Consider the following 18,418-nt stretch of genomic DNA (forward strand, 5'->3'; position numbering starts at 1 on the left):
CTCATCAGGATCTCTGTATCTCCCAGTCTGGGTTGTGCAATAAACACCATAGTAAAAATACACCTCTACCTCGATATAATGCTGTCCTTGGGAGCCAAAAAATCTTACCGCGTCATAGGTGAAACCGCGTTATATTGAACTTGCTTTGATCCGCCGGAGCACGCAGCTCCGCCCCTCCGGAGTGCTGTTTTACCACACTATATCCGAATTCATGTTATATCAGGATAGAGGTGTACTTAGGTGTTACATTCCAGCCATAGATCTACAAAAGGCTGGCAGCATTGAGCCCATTTTGACTTGCCCACAGTTACCCCCCCACCCCTCCGGGGCCAATGGCAGAGTTAGGAATAGACTCCTCAGTAAGAACAGCCCATCACCCAGCTTTTTGGCACCGCCGTTGCAGGTGCCAGCCAAATCCCACGAAGTGCCGAGACTCATGAAATACAGAGCGAAGCTTTCGCTTCTGTCGACTTTTTAAAACGTTGGCTTTTTTATTTTTAACCTTCAGAAAGGGATTTGATTTGGTGCCAGCCTGAGATGATGGCTCTCCTTTTATCTAAATGCTTAGGGCTGGTGCAAGCGTTCATAGCCTGTAATTTAGAACACAGCAACAGAATCATGAAACTTAAAACATTCTGTTCTCCAGGCACTTCTAGCCGATGACCGGGAGCAAACTCTCAACAGCCTGAGAGAGTTAGATACCCAGGGCTTGCTTCTCACTTACCCTCAGGCCTCTTGACACCTCTCCAAGGGTGGAAAAGGGAAGTGGTGCCCGGAGAATTCTTCCCTGCACAGAGGAAGTCCTCCAATGGTGCAGAGCTGATGTGTATTAGCCCTGCTACTTCCCAGTGCAAGGGGCGCACAGCTGAAGCACATTGTACAATAGTTATTCTCTGTTCCCCAGCGCCCCTGGGGATCCTGGGAAGCGGAGCAGATGTCAGATGCGATGTTGCCAAGTCTTGTGATTTTTATGACAAGTCTCATGACATTTGGTGTCTTTATTATAGTCCCAGCTCCTGGAATCATGTTAATATAGGAAAATCTCATTTTTCATTAAAAATGTCTGTTTTTAGCACTTCTAGGTCTAGAGAAAAGCTTGAAAACATGCACACTTAAGGCTCAGTGAACAAGAGCCAAACAAATGGGTTCTTTTTGTTGTTTTAAAATATTTTCATGATTTTTAAGACAATCTTGTGATTTTTGGGGGGCTTGATTTCTTTTTCTTAAATGCTTAGGGTTGGCAATACTGAATATCAGGAGTGCAAAGACATCTTAAAGCCACCTTTGTCTCCCCACTTCTCTGCCCCCGGTGCAAGTTCAGGAGGAGAATACCCGGCAATTGGGTAGATATTAATATAAGGACATGGAACTGTAAGTGACCCTCTTGGTCACTGAATCCAGTTGCCTGCTCTCACAGCCAGCCCTGTCATGTAATCACGAGAGAGGGAAAGGAATGAAAAGCCAGCCTCTGAAATCCCACAGAGCTGCAGGGTACTAGAGTCTGCAAACGTGAATTTTGTTGCTGTGTGTTTGAAACGTTCCTTGCCAGTTGATTTCTTGTTGTGGAGCGAGCTCCAAGGAGGTGCATGTGGAGCTGAAAATGGGACACACAAACAGTGGTAATAATTTCACAGACAGCTCCGCACGTTTCTCGAGCGAGAAGAGACACTTGTGCTCTTCCGCGTGGCGCTCTTTATGGTTTAATCTCCCATTGAGATTCAGGGCAGAGCTCTGCTAATTAAAACGGCGAATGCCGGAGGAAGGATCTCCGTGTAGGGCTAGCCGGTATCTGTATGCATGCAGATTGCTTCAGGAAAAGGACCCTTGAGTTGTCCCCACCCCAGTGCCCACACTCTCACCAGGGGAGGAAGGAAACACACACATGTAAATCAGAAATCCTAGCCCCATTGAAGTCAATAGCAAAACTCCCACACCCCTGGGAGCTGATTTCCAGTGCAAGTGTCCCCAGCCACCTTCCCAGCATCCCTTGCTGCACCTCTGTGTTGGAAGCCAATGGCAAAGCCATTGCTACTGTCCTGGGGTTTTACTATTCCACCTGTCCTATCCAAGGGGAATGTCTTTGGTTTCTGCAGGAGCTCAGTGTTCAATGGCATTCACCCCGCAGGGCAGAGGGAAGGTCAAGGCTCCAGATGTGCAGGGGCCCGGGCTGGCAGCCCAATACGATCGAAGCGCCAGCTCTCCCCAGTTAAGCCTGGTGAAGCCATGTTGGGATGGGACAACTCCCAGGAAAGCCAAGGTTGCAGCAGGGCATTGTGTAGCTAAAAGAACAGGAGTACTTGTGGCACCTTAGAGACTAACAAATTTATTAGAGCATAAGCTTTCGTGGGCTACGGCCCGCTAATTAGCTTTTCCATCTGAGCCAGCACTGAGCCATTGGCCCAGGGTGATGCCTTGGGACACTGGTGCTGAGGGGCCAGCATGTGATAATCCCTCCTAGTCAGTGCTAAGCCAGCTCTGCAGTGTGGGATAAGAGCTGCTGCATGGCAGGGAGATGGTGTTGGTGACTCAGGAGGGGGCGCTCTTCCTCGGGGTCTGTACCAACCCAGTGTGGCTTTAGGGGCTGCTGGCAGTGCCAGTGTCTGGAGGAGAAAGCTGAGGAGCAATCCGTTGTGATCTGGTGTTGTGTTGTGTTTTGTAAAGGTAGTGGTGCTGACCCACCAGGTCCTGTCCAGTCAAGCTATAAGAATCTCAGTGATTTTGGTAAAAGCTTTATATCCTCACATCCTGCTTTGAAATTATCCAAGCCATCTCCAGTGCATCAATTATTTTTTCCTATCCTATCCTTAGCAGGCACATCACATCTATGTGCACTTTTAAACAGCTGCCATGCTGCTCCCCAGAGGTGGCTGCATTTCAGTGGCCGGTGACCTGTCTCTTTCTCAGATGAGGAAAAAAAGGGCATAATCCAAATCTTTCTGGACCAACATGAAGTGCCCCTAGGCAGAATGTAGTGAGCACAAGGGTCAGTTCTCTGCGTAGCCTCACCAAGTGCCACCCGAGGCTGGTATGTCAGTTGCCCACCAGTGTCTTGCCTTGAATGCCTTTTATTTTAGTTATCAAGTAGGCAGGAAAAAATAAGAGATCTGATGGGCCGCTCCGTTAGCCAATAATTAACTCCTTGCTTGAGGACACAACCCCAGGGCTGGATTCCCATTCACTGGGAGGCCCTGGGAGCAGATGTATATTCTGGGGGATTATAGGTAAAGGGCATGAATGAGCAGAAGTGCATTAGGATTGTTCACATGACGGATTGGAAAGTCTCTGTCATACACTGTCACCAAAGCTGAGCTTTAAATAGGAGCTTTCTAGAGAGTGTTGTATAACCAGTATTCTAACAATAGCTGCTGCACAGAGCGGGGAGGCTGTATGGAGAAATGGGACTGTTACAGAAAGCAAGATGCTCATTGTATTAATATATTCGCCACCTCTGGTGTGTCCGTACTCGAGCGTAGCAGTGGGTGGGCCGTGCACCCGATGGGCACTCAGGCAAAGGGGCGTGTGTAATTGGTTTAGTCACAGAGACCCCCTTGGGACTGTCAGCTGATGTGCTGAGATCAGGGCCGGCACCAGGGTTTTTGCCGCCCCAAGCGGCGCCAAAAAAAAAAAAAAAAAAACAACCCGCGATCGCGATCTACGGCTGCAATTCGGCGGGAGGTCCTTCGCTCCGAGCGGGAGTGAGGGACCGTCCGCCGAATTGCCGCCGAATAGCTGGACGTGCCGCCCCTCTCCGGAGTGGCCGCCCGAAGCACCTGCTTGGCAAGCTGGTGCCTGGAGCCGGCCCTGGCTGAGATGATCTCTGAGCCCATTTTCTCTGCCAGCTTGGGACTCCAGAACCCTGCCTTGTTGAGCCAGACACACTAGCCAGCTGCAAACACAGACCCAGGTCTGGTCCACACCCCCAAAGCTGCAGACTTTAACCAAAAACAGCTCAGCAAGTCACCTAGACACCCAGTTCCCAATGGGATTCAAATCCCAAATCTGTTTTACTCTGTATAAAGCTTATACAGGGTAAACTCATACATTGTCCACCCTATATAACACTGATAGAGGGATATGCACAGCTGTTTGCTCCCCCAAGTATTAATCACTTACTCTGGATTAATTAAAAAACAAAAGTGATTTTTATTACGTATAAAAAAGTAGGATTTAAGTGGTTCCAAGTAATAACAGACCGAACAAAGTAAGTTACCAAGCACAATAAAACAAAACACGCAAGTCTAAGCCTAATGCATTAAGAAACTGAATACAGGAAAATCTCACCCTCAGAGATGCTCCAATAAGCTTCTTTCACAGACTAGACTCCTTCCTACCTAGTCTGGGCCCAATCCTTTTTCCTGGTACAGACCTTGTTAGTTCCAGCAGGCATCTTAGGTGAAAAGTAGGGGATTCAACATGATGGGGACCCTTTGTTCTGTTCCACCCCCCTTTATAGCTTTGGCACAAAGTGGGACTCCTTTGTCTCTCTCTGGGTTCCCACCCCTCTTTCTAAATGGAAAATCACCAGGTTTAAGATGGATTCCAATATCTTGTGACGTGGTCACAAGTTCTGTGAGACCTCTAGGCTCCATTCTTTTAAGGCTGGCCAGCACATACTGAGGAAGTTTTGCAAGTAAACGGAGCCATTCACAGCCAATTGTCCTTGTTAATGGGAGCCATCAAGATTCCAAGCCACCATTAATGGCCCACGCTTTGCATAATTACAATAGGATTTCAGAGTAATACTTCATATTTCTAGTTTTAGATACAAGAATGATACATACATATAAATAGGATGAACACACTCAGTAGATCATAAGCTTTGTAATGATACCTTACAAGAGACCTTTTGCATAAAGCATATTCCAGTTACATCATATTCACACTTATAAACATATTTTTATAAAGCATATGGAGTGCAATGTTATGATGGGCACTCAGGCAAAGGGGCATGTACGCCCATAGAATCCAGTCTGCTGTGCAAAGAGGTAGCTCTTACCTACTTACACTCATTTGCCCTAATTAAATTCATTTTTTTTTTGTGGTGCAGGTACATTTCTGAGGGCAGTCTATACACTCCTTCTTTCAAAACCTGGCACCAAATATCTAAGCTGAGGCGAGCTTGTGCTGTGGTGAATTTAGGAGGTAGGGTTGTCTCTACTGCTTAGGGACCAAGAATAACTGGGTTCTGTTCCAGATTTTGCAGTTGACTTGTAGTTACTGGAAGCAAGTCTGTTTCCCCCCGTGCCTCAGTTTCCCCAATAGTGTTTTGCTGGAAGGAGTTAATGGCTTCCATCAAGTGGGTCTTTGATTTATACACAATCACAGATGCAGGTAAAGCTGATGGGTATGCTAAACATCCTTCGTTCAGGCTAAATGGAAGGAGCAATTAAATGCTCCTTTATGCAGTGATAGCTAGAAACACTAGGAGGCTACTACCCAAGGCACTGAGCGTGGCTAAACTATGTGGTTTGAGGGGTTTCTCTGGGACTAGTGGCAAACACAGGGGCTATAGGAGCCTATTTGGCAAGCTATATGTGTGAGAGAGGCAGAAAGCCAGCAGACTGTGAGAGAAGTAGTTGTGAGCATGACCCCGAGAGGGAGCAGGGAGAGACAGCTCCTTGAGCACAGAACTAACTTGAGGCACAGACTCAAAAATAGCGAGCAGAGAAACTGCCTGCAATTTCTTGTGTGTTCAGAGGAACAGGACTTTGTGTACAGTCATAGTAAATAAACAGAATTGCATCAAAGAATAGACCTGGCTCGGATCATCTGTTTCTCCGCCTAATGAGCATGACCTTGAATATTGGCTAACCAGCCTAAAGAGGCAGAAATTGCTACCCACCTCTGCTCTGCTCCCCTTGAATTTAAGGGGCAGTGTCAGTGGGGAGCGTTGCTGTTCCTTGGAGTAAAAAAGAGACAAAAACCACCCATGTGGTGGAAACCCAAACTGCCTCATCCTACGAGCTGCGAAAGCAGCTTCCCCTCCCTGCCCTGACTCGTCAGGGCCTGACCGATGTTCTCGCGGTGTCGTAACCAAGCTCAATGATAGGCTCTGTGGCTTGCCATGACAGGCGGCCATTGTTCGGGAGGGGAAGGAAGTGCCTGCTGTCATTCACAATTGTTGCTGCTTGTGACAAGATGGCTTTTGTCCCTGCATTGGCCCTTAGGGATCTCAGCTGGAGCGGGGCCTTTTTCTGTCAGCCCATAATTCATGTCACCCGTTTTCCAGGTGCTCCCTTAGCACCTCCTTCTGCTCATCCGCCATGTGGGTGCTGAGCCACCAGCAGCACACCCTCTTCCCCACCCCCCGGATGTCAATCATACTTTGATTTCGCTCAACATGTTCCTTCCCCCCACATGTTCCCTGACTCTCCCCCTAGATCCAGAGACAGAGCTGATGCCTCAGCAGAAGTTGTAGGTGATAGCTGCTCCCTGGCTTGTTTGGTCAATGATCTTTACCTGCTCAGAGAGAGACTTCGGCTCAGCCCCAGGTCCTTCCTTCCTTCACAATGGCATGGCTGGAAGTGCCTCTGCAGCAAACAAGTCCATTTCCACCCCTTTCTTCAACCACAGGGAACGTTCATGGCTCTGAGGGAGAGTTGCCTTCTCCTCTAGAAGGAGGGAGGCCTTGATGCACCATCAAGCAATAGCGATAATGCTTCTATAGCACCTTTTGCCCAAGGACTTTGGAGAAAAGCACTTCACAGCAGCCTTGTGAGGTGGGTGACTATTATTGCCCCATTCACAAGGGCGGGGGGATGGAGGAGGGCAGTGGTTTGTCCAAGGCCACACAGTGAGTCAGTGGCAAAAGCCAGGAATACAACCCCTGCCTGTTCTCGTCGGTAATAACGAGACAGTGTTCTCTGTCCCTTTTCGGGTAGCACGTCTTGCATGCGGCATCTTCGGGGATATGAAGAAAGGGGGTTGACAAATGTCAGAGCCGGCATGAATGAGGGTCCTGTTCTGGTTCTAAAATGAGCTCACTTTCCAAGTTTCCATCTGGTTTGCGAGGGAAGCAGGGGAGAGTAAATTACAAAACACCACACTCCTGCGTAACTCCAGCTCTGGGATCTCCACCCAGCTGCACTAGAATGAGCCGGATCAGTGTATCTTGTTTGTGGTCCTTTTTAAAGTGGCTTCAGTGCTGGACTAAAATGCATTTTAATGCAGGCTAAGCGGGTGCTGGGCTGCGACACTGGAGAATGAGGAGCTCTGTTTTATTTAGGTCACTTTTCCCCCCTGATGCTCAGATACTATGTTGATGAGCACTAGCTATACAGTGGTTGGACGGCCTAGTGGATAGGGAGCTGAACAGGACTGCAGGAGACCTTGACATTCAGTTCTGGGCTCAGCTGCAGAGACCCTCTGAGATCTTAGGCAAGGAACCCTCCTTTCTCTGTGACTCAGCTTCCCATTTCTAAAAGGGGACAACATTCCCCTACTCCACAGGGCTGTTGTGAAGATACATTTCATTGATGCCTGTAAGGTGCCCACATCCTAGGGTGGTGTGGGCCATACAAGTGCTGGGGTATCTACCTAGATAGATGGCACACCCTGTTTCCTTGATGGTCCCCCGACTCATTGTGCAGGGGAAATTCGGTCACTCTGTGAGCTCAGACTGCTGGCACCGGGAGCAAGCTGTGACCATGGTGGGCCTCTGTGTGATGTGGACACCTCTCTGCAAAAGTTGGGCGGGTCGCAGGGACTCCTTTCATGATGATCAACTGTAGGTTCTATCTGTCTGGGCTGGAGGGGAAAGTTTCCAGGTCTCATGACCAGCCCTGCTGAACCACTTACTTGCTAAGAGCGGAGGGTGTGAAAGAGGGGAAAACAGGTTTGTAACTCACTGGCTAGTGTGTATTCCAGGTCCCCTTCTGTGCCCAGTCAGAGGATATGAATCTGTTATAGCCCCAGCTACAGGCCTTGACTCTTTAGCTCAAGCCTGTAGCAGCTCTTGGAGATCCCCGATTTGATCCCTGGCGTGACAGCCAATATGGCAGCGGTCACCTGTGCATTTAAGTTTAGCTCCTCTTTGAATTCTGGTCGGTTCTAGACTTAGCCAGGATCTGGTCCTCTGGCTCTCCGGCAGCCTGGTACAAACCCAGCCAGTACTGTGTTGAACATGGCACTCTCTGAGCCGCCAGGCGTGTGTGGTGATTTTTCAGCAGCCTATTGGCTGAGATTAGAGAGAGAGTCTGGATCAGAACCTGGATGTGAACTCTCTCAAACCCAGATTTTGCACAGGGCCCCTCGCTCCCAGATCTGAACAGCTCCTGCACCTTAGGGTGTTTGAAATCTGCATCTAGACGTTGTCGCTTGAGCTGCTCTCTACTTCTGGGGATTTAAATGGACATTGAGGGAACTAAAATGGCTAGTCCATTAGCTAAGCAGCTTCCTCTGCCAGGCACAGCCCTAGATTGCTCGGAAAGTTGTGCCTTGTGGCTTCGAGGATCTGGGCTTCCGCAGGGCTGGATTAGTTTGTTTTCACTTCTCCTCTCGCCTGCTGATCATCCAACTGTCTCGGTGTTTGTGTACGATGCAGAGACACGTCGGAATACCAATAATAATTAAAAATACCAGGCGATGGAATCCAAACTGCAGCCCATAGTTTGGCTCGCAGCCCCTGGAAGCAATTCAGTCCTTAGAAGCAGAGATGGGACTCGACTCCAAATCCCAGATCCAAAAGGCCCTGAACTTTCCAGCGCGGAGTTGGAACCCGGATCCAAACAGTGTTGCTTGGACTCTCGTCTAGCTTCTCCTCCAAGATGTGCATTTCCAGAGCGATATCTTGCACTTCTCAGCTAGCTAAACACATTCCGCTTTTGTGTCCCCACCTCCTCTCCCATCTGGCCTTGTGCCCACAAGAGGCATGTTATATAAACCATCCCTAAATACACTGCCTGGAGAAGTGCCTTTATATTTTAATTCCCAAATAGGCAGGCAAAATTGAGTGCTCTGATTGGCGTCTGCAATCAGCGCCCCATTCATTGAGTGCTGTGAAGGGAGCTGATTGCAGCAATCGTGGCTTTGACCTTCCAGGGACTCTGACACTGCCTCCGCTTCATTAGCGGGATAAATATTTTTCCAAAAACAACATTTCCGAACCGCCAGAAGTCAGGGCGAGGCCGGGCTGCTGTGCGGCACGGAGGCTGCAATTGCATGAGTTCATAGCTCAAGGCCCTTGGGAGACCCCCGCTCTATTTCAAGCTTTGCCACGGACATGCTGTGGGACTGTAGGCCAGTCATGGCCCCTCTCAGTGCCTCAGTTTCCCATCCCACCCTTGGTCTATATTTTTTTATTATGAGATCTTCAGGGCAAGGGCTCTCTCTTACTACATGTATGTACAGCACCTAGTGTAGTGGGGGCTTGACCTTGTCGGGGACCTCTAGGTGCTATTCTAATACAGGGCATCAGGGACTGGGCCTGTGCTAGGATAGCCCTTGTCCCTAAGAGCTTGTGGTATAAATGTGAAATGAAAGACAATATCTGTGCCGTGGTCCAGCCGAAAGGAGCTCTGGACAAGGCCAATGGATCCAAGATCAGGTGCTAGCTACCTTGAGTACATTTCCCCGGGCCTCCAAGGCTGTCTGTATGCCCCGCAGACTCGGTACCCCATCTCCCTACACCACCATCCCCACCCAATGGGGCTGGGGAAGGGTAGAGACCCTAGCAGACTATAACAAAGGTGGGGAGCACCTGGGAGCAGAGAGTCGGTTTATGACAAGAGTGAGCTGTGGAAGCAGCCCTCACAGCACCCCGGCTGCCTGACTTGTGCTCAGGGTTATGTAGGCATTCCAGCTGAGGGGAGCTTTAAGGAGAAATGTGTAAGAGGCTAGTGGATCATAAGACCCTCACTGGTTTCTACAGAACAACCCACCCTAGGTGTCACTCACAACCATGCCCGATAGCCCGGCGCTCTGCTGATCGAGTTCAGGAATTCCATTATCTGGCTCAGCCCTTCCTACCCAGGAATTCTTAAAAATAGTAGATCAGTCCAAAAAAGTCTCTCCCTCCCCCAAGCCTGCTATGGCCTCTACCCCTCCCCAACACCATCAGGTGGGGATGGCGGTACCGAGTTTGAGGGGCACACAGGCAGCCGGGGAGGCATTCAAGGTAGCTAGCACCTGATCTTGGATCTACGTGTGTCCCCCATCTTGGCCTCGTCCGGAGCAACTTTTGTGCAAATATTAATTAATTCAGCCCAGGCTCTCAGCAAGAGAGGTCAGTATTATCGGCTCCCTGTTTCACAGCAGAGGGAAATTGAGGCACAGACAAAGGGGCTTGGCTAAGGCTGTACAAGAAGTTGCTGCTCGGGCAGAGGCTAAAACCCTGGAGTCCTGACTCCCAGCCCAGTGTTTTGACCGCTAGACCATCCTGCCTTCCTTTCTAAGCACAGTAGCTAGCCCTGCAGTGAACAGCAGGCTGGCGTGGTCTCCCCCGGCACTGGTATAACATGTCGTCAGCTGAGCCCCTGGAGTGAGGTACAACCTGGGTTCTGCCCCGGGGGCTGTTAGTATCCTGCAGCCTGTAATAGATGTTTTTAATTCTCATGGAAATATTGAACAAACATCAGGGAAATACATTTTACAGCCTGGAGCCAGCTCCGAGTGTCATTACCATTGTTACTGGAGTCAGCGCGGGTGATTTAAGCAGGGACCTCTGACAAAGACGCACACCTGTCCATGAATAAACGGCTGCCGTTTATTACCCAGGCTGCTAATTAGGAGGAGAATGTGGGTCAGGTGCAGTGCCTGAGCCAAATGCCTCCTGAGCAAAGTGGGTGAGGTGACAATGATAATGCTTCCCTTCCTGTTCCTGGCCATGCCACGGGGGCGCTGCACGCACTGGGTGATCTCCTCAGGGCAACCAGGAGGTGGGCACCTCCTGTCAGTGGTGATCTAATGCCACGGAATCTAGGCACAGAGCCAGGGTGGCGCAGGGACAGAAGGAAACAGATGCTGCCAACTGAAAGAACAGGAGCAAATAATTCTCCTGTCAGAGCAGAGCAGTGTGCCCCGCTGTCCTGGCTCTGACAGCAAAGGGTACCAGAAACTCAGCTGAAGCTGTGAAACCCTGGCAGAGCTTCCCTGGCTGAAAGAGATTCTTTCCTGATCACTTAGCTTGGGTTTGCTCTGAAGCAGAAGGGTTGGTAGATTGTTTTATTTTACGGGTGTCATTCTCATTCATTGATTTATTCCGAGCTGATCCTGTTACCCTGTAGTTCCATGGCTTAATTATACATCAGACAACAAGAATTTTCCTCCTATCCCTTTTGCATGCGTTGGGTGTGGGAGGGTGGCTCAGGGCTGGCTATATTAGGTTCTCCCGTTCTCCTCTTGCTGTCATTTATGCCAGCTGTTCTTACACTTACCTTCCTTTATGCCTATTTACTGATGTGTATAGGAGTTGGAGTCAGCGTAACGTACACACTCAGGAACCAGAGAAGGGGGGATTGCTTACAGGTTTTTACGTGAGTTTCATTTCTTGTTACTCTCCTGCCTTCCATCTCCTGCCCATGCAATTTCATCCCGTCAGCCAGGCTCAGTGAGCCTAATTTAGAAGGGAGAGATACAGGGGGGAGTGTAAGCTACATGATGATGAGCAGATGTGCAGTTAAAGAATCGGAATTGGTGTAACATGAATATTCAGGTGGCTGGAAAGAAGTGTGAATTCCACCAACTTAAATACTCTCTAGGCTTCCTGGGTTACAGCAGAATATTTAGACTCACTGAAACTGGCTGACTTCTACCAGGGATGAATTTAGCCCAGTAAGTCTTTCCCTTGATTATTCTTTCTTTCTATTTTCTCCTTTGTAGCACCAGGTTATTGGAGCTCGACTTTTCTAATGCATTTGTTTATGTTTAAAAATTGATGCCAGAAAGCTCTAGGGCTCCTGTATAGACTCAGAGTCCGAAATCCTGTATTTTTGACTATAGTGACCTATGGTAATGCTGGTCTGCTTTCTTTGGACCCAGTTCATGAGAGAAGCCTGAGTAAAGGCGTTTGTTTGGGCACAATCACCACACACACAGTTTCGCTCATCTTATATCCTGTCTTGCCTCTGCATAGGCTCCCGCTGGACATTGCTTCTGCATTGTGTCCCTGCCTTGTATTATGGTAAAGGCAGGGCCGGCGCTTCCATTTAGGGCGCCAGGATTTGGGGGGGCGGCATTTTGCTGCCCTCAGCGGCAATTCGGCGGCGGGGGGGTCCTTCCACACTCCGGGTCTTCAGCGGTAATTCTGCAGTGGATCCTTCACTTGCTCCGGGACCCGCCGCCGAAGTGCCCCGAAGACCGGGAGCGCGGAAAGACCCCCGCGCCGCAGAATTGCCGATGACAACCGGGAGCGCAGAAGGACCCCCGCCTAGGGCGCCAAAAACCCTGGTGCCGCTCCTGGGTAAAGGCAACCAGCTGGCTGGCCATTACCATCCGTGACCAAACTAAGGTGTGCTATGCAATCTACCCTTCCCCAGTCTGAAGGCTTGAATCGTTGTCAGCACCCTTCACGGGAGATTTTCTGCTTCCATTGTAACTAAATGTGAATGCAGTGGTCCAAGGTGAGGACAGGCTGCCAGTCTGGTTTGTAGAATACCACTGTCATATCTTCTGTATTGTCTCTGTCCCTTTCCCGATTGGGTAATGTCTCGTTTGCCCCTCGGACATGCTACGAGTGGAGCTGTTGGGAGTTTTCTGTCTTTTTTTTAAACGGAAACTGCAGGTTCCGTACAATTGAAAATCAGGAAAGCCAAAATTAAATATTTTGTTTACAGTAAGGTCAACCTGACTGAAAACCTTTCATTTTGTGAAATCAAATTAGAATATTTTATTTAATTTTGGCTCCGTTCAGTCTTAATCGGTGTCAGCCTGAGCTGCTATTGTGGAAGTTGTAGTGTGGGTGTCTCCTGCCCCATTTTTGTCTGTACCACATTTCCCATAATGCACTGTTGGTTGGCCTGACACTGTGCATCATGGGATATGTAGTCCAGTTGTGGAACATGGTTTATAGCTAGGCTTCAAAGGATTAGATTTTTATCTGTAAATGTCAGTAACTGTTAATTTCACCATACATGCACAAATTGATGAGAAAGTGTTTCCATCAATAATAATCAAAACTCACAGATAGGCAAAGTAAGAAAAGTCCTGCTTGAGAATTCATTAGAGTTTGATTTAAGGACATTTACTTTGTATATTTTGACATGTAATGTTGACAATTTGTGTTTTAATGGTTATAAAGCTTTAACTTTTTGAATCGCAGTATCTACTGGCATTAAATAATTCTTAGCTGATCCACCCTTCCCACAATTTCCCATGACTGTGAACATTTAAATCAATACAATTTTTTTTAAAAAGTTTAAACCCTATAATTTGCCACAATTGTGAAAACTTAAATTGATAAAAAATAAAAATGCTTTCAAATAAACATCAATATTAGCCATCAAAATTCTATTAAAAGAAAAAAATTCTTCCATGAGGAGAATGGGGGCATGAGGCTCTCGACTTACAGCTCTCATAAGGCACGGCAGTGGCTTTGGGGGACACAGATTAATGTCGAACTCAGTGGAAATGAAACGTTTTGATTCAGTTCAACCAACTGATTCGGGCACGCGGAAACATCTTCAGATATGTTGAAACAAACCATTTGGATGTTTCCTGACCCCTTAAATGTTTTTGGAACTTTCTGCTCCACACAAATTAAATAAATAATCGATTTACTTTGATTTTTTTTCTTCTTGCCCAGATTTGGGATGAAAACCAGTTTCTACTCTTTGTGAGCAAGACGCAGTCAAATGGGTTGGAAGACGAGTCTGATCAAATCCCCGTTCACCAGAAAAGCCTGCACCCCAGGAAAAGGTGTGGTCAATTTCATTGCAGATTCTCTATCTATCTAGAGGGGAAAACAGGGAGTCATCCAGGCTGATTAGTGAGATGCTCTCGGCCAGACAGGCTGGCATGATTTAATTCCCTAGTCAGCATTCCCAGAGCATTGATCTCCCTGTAAGCAGGAGGGAAGGAAGCAGGAGGAATGGAGGGAGAGGGAATGAAAGGGGAAGGAGGGAGGGGAGAGAGAGAGATGGGGAGGAGAAAGGAGAATAAGAAATAGGGAAGATAAAAGAGGAAGGGTGAGGAAACTGTAGATCAAATCTACGCTGACTATGCAGCCTGGGTGCAGATGGTGGCCCTGATTATCTGTCTCCCAAAACTCCAAGGGTGTTGATGCCTTTCCATTAGCACTAAACGAAAAGGAGCGGAATAGATCTCTGTTCCTGGTGCCCTGGCCAGTTATCTGAGCCGGAGCCGCTGCATGTGACAGGGTTGGGTTAGAAGTGCTCTCTCCTGGCTTTCCTGCCGCATGAGCTCAGCTGACATGGGGATCTCATCAGACGTCCCTTCTGCCCGTCTTCACTGAATCTGATGCCTCTGAGCTGGGAAGGTAGGACAAGTGAAAAGGGAGTGGCAATGAATGTGAATGTGTAGGGATGTGTACATGTGGCTCTAAGTGGATATGTGGCAGCATGTGGGTGCACATGTATAGGTGGGCATACGCCCGGGGCCATTTTAGGCCTCCTCTGGTAGCTTTATGGTCTGAAATCTCATGAACCACCCAGGATGGAAGTGGCTGCTCTCAAAGTCTTTGAAAGACAGGATCTCCTGCTCACAGAGTCGAAAGCTTTAATTTCTGGCCCCAGCTGGCAGTCAGATATCGGGCATTAAAATCACATTAGTCTGATTACCATCTTACTTTTTCATTCCCCACTTGGATTCCAGCTTGATTTTTAGTGTGTGCTCCCTCAAGAATCGCTGGTGCTAGAGCTGGTGCCATATACCATCCGCAAGCTCAGCCTCGTAGCTTTCAGACAGTGTAATTAAAGCATTAATCTCTTACTCTAACAATCTGGGAGAGAGAAGCTGCTAAAATAACCTGGGGAGGATGGCTGCAAAGGTGTACAGTTGGCAGGACTGCTGCAAATGCCCACAGGGTCAGTAGACTTTCCCTGGGGAGATGAGGTTCTAACCACCAATGCATTTCACACAGGCCACCAAAGAGCCTTGGAAGCAAATTTTTATTGTCTCACTGTTTCCTTGTACTCCCCACCATCTGTCTGTATCCACCTATTGTCCTTTGTTTTATACTTAGATTGCAAGCCCCTCGGGGTAGGAATCATCTTTTTGTTCTCAGTAACAATCTCAGAATTTGGCTCAGACTTGAGACTACTTCTCCATTCCTCTGCCCCGTGTGCCATCACTTACATCTGTGCAAAGTGTGCATGAAATGCGACCACCAGGGGAAAGTTTGGGGGCCTGATTCACTGTTGAATTGGTCCAGGTTTGCATTTGTGTAAACCCACTGAAAATGGAGTTAGGCCATGAGGAAGCAGGCCCCTGAACTGGTAGTATTTTACACCTATTATGTACAGGTGTAAATTAATAGTGCCAGGCTGTCGAGAACTAGACCTGATGGTTCTTTTTACTCCTCAGTTCAGTGTAAACCACTCATCTACTTCTGAAACAGGAGTGAGATGCTCTCATTAGCTGGAGAATAGATTCGCTCCACAGGTGTCATTGCCTTCCCAGGCTCTGGGGCCTCTGATCCCAAGTGAGCCCGTGAACAGTTTCTCATAATAAAGGAACAAGGTGCCAATGATTTTCATAGCTTGATTAACGCTCTTCAGAGCGATTGCCATTGGATGCCGCAGAGGAGCAGAAGAAGATGGATGTTTTCCATTACTTGATGTAATGACCGTGAGGCAGGCTAATGAAACCTTTACAACCAAAGTTTACAGAAAGCCCGCAAACACTGATCAATAGCTGAGTTACAGTTCCCATGCATAGATTAGTATGTGACGTGCTGTGGGATGCAAACAGCGAGGTGCGGAGAAAGGAAGCCTGAAAAAGGGAGTCAGAAAGGGGGACAGAAGGAAGCAGGGGCTAGGAAGAATGGAGGAATGTGGAAGAGAATGAAAGAAAGGAGAGAAAATTCCAGGGGATGGGGAGGGGGGAACGAGGAGCCAGCGACGTTGGTGGGAGCCTTGCATTGCCTTTCCACCCATTTGCATCCTTCAGGACAAGCTGGATGACTTATCCACTCAGTGCCACTGTTTCACTTATTCCCTACAGGACAATATCACTAGCGCCTCCAGAACAGCGGTTCTACTGAGGAGTTTCCCTTCGTTGTTCTGCCTCCTACTGGGGGTGGGAGGAGGACAGAGGTCTTTCAGGCGCAACCCAGGCTCTGGATCGAAACAATCGAGCGAGCCCCCAGTCAAAGGGATGGGATGGCTGCAGGATTGGGAATTTCAACTAGTCACAGCTGTTCCAATGTGGCCCAGGTGAGCCGTGGCCCAAAGCCTTTGCTAGCTGAAGGGTGATTGCTGGCCTGTGTGAAATGCTTTGTCAGACTCCTCTCTTTTCCTGTCAACGTATCGTACATACCCAGGGTACAACCAGCATTAGCTGGCTCGCTTGCTGGTGGAAGCCAAGGACAGATGAGCCCAGGGAAACAACTACCATCATTCACCTAGAGGTGGTTCCTTCAGGCATCACTGGACCACAGCGGGGGGAGATGGTTGGAAGAAGGGAGCTTGCACTGGGTGTATCTGTTTGGGGGAGAAGGACTGCATGCTCCAGCGCAGTCAGCCCAGCAACTTTGGGGCCTCATCTGCACTTAAAAAGCGTGCTCTCAACTTGAGGTAAAATCCTATGGAAGACAAAACCATTTGCCATTTTCACACAAGTTAGTGGGTTGAGCGATGGCCAGTCCTGGTTTTGAATCCTACTAACCGCTTGGTCTCCACCATTCCTTGTGGCAAGGAGTACTGCTGGCTAATTCTGTGCCAAGTATAACTTCAATAAGTTCCCATCCCCGTAAACTGTCACTCTGACTGCCACAGGTATAATATCCAATTGCAGATGGGAGGGGAAGTGGGATCCCTGGGCTGGGGACTGCAAGGAGAGGTATCCACGAGACAATCTGTCTATGAAGATGTGGTTCTTACTGTGGAAAACGCGGGAGAAGCTCCTGGCAGACCACGGAGGTTTGGATGCTTTACCTCTGAGCCAAACCGCTTCACTTTTCAGGCTTGCCTCTCTCCCCGCTTGCATTCGGCACCTTTCATTTGTCACGGATTCTGTTGCCGCATAAGCATAGCGAAGAGACTGTTCTGCTGGTGTATCCAGCGTGCACATAATGGGATCCACCTGCTACCAGACAAAGCAAGGAAAATAAAAAGCCGTCCATTGTGCCTCTGAAATAGCTGCAATTAACAAAAAAAAAAAGACACTAGCAAAGAGCTGGATTCATTTCACTAAGGCCACAGGAGACAGCTTGAAATATGCCAACATGCGCAGAGTGAGGCCACCTAAGACACAAACCTAATTAGGAACCAGCAGTCATCCTGCAAGATGACATGCAAAATGGATAAGACACCGATTTTCTCGTCTCTTCTCATTTTTCTATAGGGTTTTGTACCAGGCCCGTCACTGTAGAATCTGAGCACATTCCAACAGTGCATTAAGCAATGTGATGGAAGGGCTGGCAACCTGCTCGGAGATGCTGAGAATGCAGCAGCCTGGAATTTCCAGGCAAAGAAAGCAGCTAATGCCATCGCCCCCTTGCAGATTTAGCAGCCAGATGGGGATGCCCCACCCCAGAGGCCTGGGTAGCATGAGTGGATCCATGCCAATACCAGAGCCCATTCTCTGGGGGGCAAAGTGTAACCTTTACGTTGAAATGCTCCCAATTAATATTAAGGATGCAATAAAACTCACCTTCGTTTTCAGGTTCGAGACGCTAGGCCGGTTACAGAAAAATTATTTAGCGGAGGACTGCTAGGTGACACTTCAAATGCTACAACCAAACGATAATCAAAAGGAAAATGATCAGTAAAGCAAACAGGCCTGCAATGGCTGCTTACAGGATAATACAGCTATACTTACATTCAAAGAGCCTATCAGTGGGTGATCGGTCCACTGACACCAGAGTGAAGTACAGCCTTAGAATCCTGGAACCTAACGGTACCCTGGGGATGTTAATTGAAGATCTCCTGAAATTAGCAAGGCAGCTTCTTTTATAATTTATTAAAATACTAATTAACATTCAACTGCCCCTTGCCATAATTCTATTTCCACCACCTCTTTACATTACGCAGTATTTAAATTAACATCTGCCCCAAAGTCCTTCCCATACTATCAGTGTAGATCGCATGTTAATAAACCTCTCGAAAATTCCTAAAAACCTTGCTCAAAGCAGTTATAACCAAAACAGAATGGCAACATAACCTCAGGTCATGTCCTTGCTGACTTCAGTTTTCCCATGGTACTGTCTCTCGCTTGTCTGTAACTTTCTTCCACTAGCAACTTCTGTTTCCCACGCTAAGCCAGAACCTAATTTCTACTTATTTCTTGATCAAACCCAGTCTAT

At 48.2% G+C, this 18,418-nt stretch overlaps 1 long non-coding RNA gene across 2 annotated transcripts in view; it reads left to right on the forward strand.

The window, feature by feature from the left end:
• Positions 1 to 18,418, forward strand: part of LOC135976088 (uncharacterized) — a 113,555-nt gene that overhangs the window by 85,633 nt on the left and 9,504 nt on the right. For both annotated transcript variants that reach the window (XR_010593307.1, XR_010593308.1), the window contains exon 3: positions 13,739 to 13,851. This is a non-coding gene — a long non-coding RNA (uncharacterized LOC135976088). The remainder of the gene's footprint in view (positions 1 to 13,738; positions 13,852 to 18,418) is intronic.

This window comes from Chrysemys picta, chromosome 16 (assembly GCF_011386835.1).
Source record: "Chrysemys picta bellii isolate R12L10 chromosome 16, ASM1138683v2, whole genome shotgun sequence".
Taxonomy (NCBI): domain Eukaryota; kingdom Metazoa; phylum Chordata; order Testudines; family Emydidae; genus Chrysemys; species Chrysemys picta.